The sequence below is a fragment of the Myotis daubentonii genome, chromosome 13, assembly GCF_963259705.1.
Source record: "Myotis daubentonii chromosome 13, mMyoDau2.1, whole genome shotgun sequence".
NCBI classification, from domain to species: Eukaryota; Metazoa; Chordata; class Mammalia; order Chiroptera; family Vespertilionidae; genus Myotis; species Myotis daubentonii.
Window position 1 is genome coordinate 58,839,655 of NC_081852.1, and position 4,666 is coordinate 58,844,320.

Below are 4,666 nucleotides of genomic sequence, written 5' to 3' on the forward strand. Positions count from 1 at the left end.
TTAACATAAGGCGTAACTCTCCGTGCAACATACCACTCCACTCTCAGGAATCTTAGTTTTAGAATATTCCTTTTAGATTTGCTCACAGATATTTTCTCCTGTCTTATAAATTGGATTTAGCTATTTGTAGCCACCTTACCAATGATCTGCCCTGAAATACTCACTTTACAATGTCTTCCTCTGTTACTTCCACCTGACATCTCATCTCCCTTGGATCCCTGCTCCTAAGCGTGTAAACTCTATGCTCAGCCAGGCGCCATGCAGAGAGCACGGGTTACAGGAGAGGCACATGCGGGAGATACATGGAGCCCTTCCCCTCGGGCTCCGTGCCCTCCTCCCCAGGGCTGAGTTCTCCTCAGGGGTAAAGGTATTTTCTGTCAGGTAGACACAGTGGTTTCCCTTTCTTTACACTCACAAGGAGGCAGTGGAACTACCCCGGAAGTTCTTCAGGAGGCAACTCAGTGGCCCTAAGTCCTCAGACCACACAGGAAAGCCTGGGAGAGCATTACTTCCCTGGGCAGCCAAAAGGCTGGGGGTAGCAAGGAGGGCGCAGAGTGGAGATGGAGTTGACAACACGCTCAGGAATGTCATTCCAGGAAATGCCATTCCAGGAAATGTCCTCTTCTTTTGTTTGGTAAAAGGGTTGAGAACCCCAAATAGAATTGGCCCAGACAAGTAAATAAAGTGTAATGCACATCGGGTTAAAAATAATGACCTGGGCGCCTCCTCCTCCTCCCTCCCTCCTCCCCAGCGGCAGGTTTTTTCAGGTTTCATGCCAATAATTTATTGAACGGAGGTCTGTATAGAGGCAAACCTTACTGTGGAAACTAAGACGTCAGGATCCCCCCACCATCCCTAACCCAGCCCTCCAGGGTGGGGAGAGGAGGGACGAGACCTTAGGGCAGAGGACAGGAGGGGAACACAGCTGTAGGAGGGGGAGGAGCCAGGTTGGACGGTGCCAATCGGCGTTTTCTTTAAGAAAAAAATTATAGCAATCTATTTACCCCCCGGGGGGCCAGGAAAGAGGAGAGGGGATGGGCTGGGCTGGATCTATTTACAAGGGACACAGGAAGGGAGGGTGGGTTGGAGAAGGGCGGTCTGGGGGGAGGGAAGGGGGCCAAGGGATAGGAGGTCCACAGGCCCCCAACCCCGTCCATCCTTCCTTCTCTTCCCTCCCCACAACCAGTTGAAATCCTCTTAAAAAGCCCACCATAGGGGTGCGGCTGGTGAGGAAGGAACAGGAAGAGGGAACAGGGACTCATTCACCTCTGCCCTCTAGTCTAGGGGCCCAGCCAGGGCAGGAGCTATGGCCCCCCTTTCGAAGAGGCGGCGCCTCCTCCCCTCCCTCCTCCCCGGCGGCGCTCCTCCCGCAGCCCTCGCCTCTGGGGAGGAGAAAGGGAGGAGAAGAGGCGAGTTTCAATCACCTTCTTTTTTCCTGTAGATTCAACTGAGACCACTTGTTGAGGTGAAAGCACTCACATTTACCTCTTGTTGATCACTGAGAGAGAAAGAATTCTACAGGCCCCCTGTAGTTCAATTGTGAAATCCCTACATGAGGAGAGAGAAAAGGAGAATATGTCATTTTTTTCCATGTCTCTAATATTCAGAAATATTCCGACAAAATTGGGGAGAAGAGACAGGGAATAAGGTATGTGTGCCTAGCTCCTGAGAAGCCTTCTGAAACTCTGAAAGAATCACAGGAGAACTGCCTGTGGACTAGAAGGCATCTCTGATCAGCCTCAGTCTTGAAGACTGTCTTGGCTTAACAGTCCTTTTCCAGGGAGCGGGTTGCCTAACTTAGTGAAGAAGTTGCACCGTGTGTATGTTTTCCATCCCATTCCTCTGACCTCATCCTCTTGGATTTCTTCTCCGCAAAGCCCATTGAACAGTTGTATCTCAGACTCAGGCTCAAAAACCTCTCGGATGAGTTGTCACACCTGTATACTACTCTCACCTCACCCAGCATAACCATGTGTACATTTTTATCTAGATTAAAAGATGGTGAGAACATTAAGAGAGAATATTGGGAGAGCTATGGGTATATTGACTACTTATTATCTCATCCTAATCTCTAATTTATTATTGCAGTTCTTCCAGAACACTAGTATTTTGCTTTCTCTGAAGTTTTCCCTGCCCCTTTACTTCACCATGGACTGCACCCACTCTACAGGGACTGTAATGTATTATAAGCACAGTGTAACTAATAGAAATAAAGAGTGCAATGCCCCCTCCCCTGAAGTACTCCTTCTAGATGGAGTCTCTCACTAAAAAAAAAAAAAAAAAGAAAGAAAGAAAAACAAAATAATGACCTTGACAAAAACCAAAAATCTTTTCCAAGTAACACAAAAGCAGATAACACACAGTATCGCAGTGTCCAAAGGGCAAGCCAGCTTGGCCCAGGAACAAATGTTCCCGCATCAAAGGGACTGGAGGTGACCCAGGTGTGCTCTGACCTGAGCTGAGCGCGGCCTCCCTCTCTGAGCTGTTGAGCAAGAACGGGGAGCAAGCAGCACTTCACTGTGTGCAAGGTTAGCCCCTCGGGTTGAAGAAGGAGCCCTCCTGACTTCTGGCTGGTGGCTGCAGCTCACCAAGGTGCCATAGGAGATGCCAGTTGCAAACTGAAAAATAGACGGTCTTTCAAAGTGTGTCAAAGTGGTCCTGTTGATTTACAGCCTCTCCAACACTTGGTACTAATAGATTTCTTATTTTTTCCCCATCTGGTGAGTACAAAATGGTATTTAATTGCGGCCCCAATTTGCATCGCCCTGATGATGAATGAAGCGCAGAATCTCCTTCTATGCTTGTAGCCGCTTCTATGAAGTGCCTGCTTCTGTTGGGCTCTCCTCGTCGGCCGGCGGGGTTTCTGTTGTCCAGGGCTTACGGGAATGCTTCATGTTGCTTCGTGGTCCTTTGTCAGTTGTATGTGTTGTAATGATTTTATTCAACTCTTTGGGCCATCTTTTCACAGTATTTGTGCTATGTTTTTAAAAATAAATAGATACTTTAAAATGATCAATCTTTTAGCCCCAGCCAGTGTGGCTCAGTTGGTTGAGCACCATCCATTACACAGAGAGGCACCAGTTCAATTCCAGGTCAGGGCACATGCCTGGGTTGTGGGATCTCCTGTAGCGGGTATGCAAGAGGCAGCTGAGTGAGGTTTCTCTCTCTCTCTCTCTCTCTCTCTCTCTCTCTCTCTCTCTCTCTCTCTCCCTCTCTCCCTCTCCCTCTCCCTTCCTCCAGCTCTTTTGGGAAGGTCGTCCTTGGCCACAGCCCATTAGTGGAAACCACAGCTGCCCCTTCTTGCCTGGCCCACTCGAGGCCGTTTCCTCGAGGAGGTAAGACTCCCATGAGGCAGGAGTATGGAGCATCCTGGCTCCTGGTTCTAACCCCATCCTCTGCTCCTGGGCTAGGTGGGAAGCTTGTCCCCAGTGAGGGTCAGGCGGGGCCAGGAGCTGCGGTTCAGGGAAGAAAGGCACAGACTCAGCTCAGTGCAGCCCCCTGTCCCTGATTACCCCTCCACCCAACTCGCAGGCCCGCACACCACCACCCACTGCCTGGCACCCGCCTCTGGGGACCCCCCCAGGCCTCCTGGAGCAGGACTGGGCCTGGCTCGGGTGCAGGCTCCCTGCTGGGCCAGGCTTCTCTTAAAGAACCTGACCTACTTGGAGCCCAGACCACACGGCTGGTTCTCCCTCCTGCTGATCTTTGGCTCAGATAGGCCGCAGATGAGCAGATGTGCGGAGGTCCTGGGGGTTCTGCCATTTCAAACGGAAGTAAAAGGCATAGCAAAGCGATTCTGGTATCACTTTTTTTCCCCACAATAAAATAGGTCAAGACAAAAACAGATTTGTCTTTTCAGAAACATCTAGAAGAAAATCAGGGACGATTGTCCAAAAGGCAAGATTGGAATGTCACGGCATGCCCCGGATCGTCTCCTGTCTAAATATAAGACGTTCACATTTTCAGGAGAAGACGCAGGGAATTCTTACTCTGGCGGAAAATGAGAGGCAGTGGTGACTCCTTCATTTGCTTCTGATCTTAAAGTACAGTCTGTCCCCTTGGGGTGGACGCTGAGGTGCTGGGAGCAGGGACCCCCTCCCACAGGTAAACAGGGACCCTTGTGAGCACAGTCCCCAGCTGAGCACAGCCAGCACCCTGAAGGGCACAGAGAAGGGCCAGGGCCCCGGCGGGCAGCGTGAGCTCACTGACCACTGTGCTTGCCAAAGGTCTCTCCCCTCAATGTATCTCAGACAGCCAGTCCCTGCAGGAAAGATGGGCTTTTATTTTAAATAGACTACTGCTGAGATCATTTCTAGATTTACATAAAAATTGAGCAGACCACACGAAAAGTACATCTGAGGCTCACACCCAGTTTCCCTTATCATTAGCACCGTATATCAGTATGGTATGTTTGTTGTCATTAATGAGTGAATATTGATGTATTATTATCAACTCGCATTGTACAGATATTAAAGGACAATAGGGAATATTATGAACTACTTTATACCTATAAACTCAGGAACACACACAAAATGGACAAATTCCTTGAAAGGTACAATCTAATGAAGCTTATACAAAAAGGAATAAATTACATGAATAGTCTTTTTTTTTTTTTTTCATCACCATTTATCCCCTCTATGGCCTCTTCCACCATCTCCCAATCCGC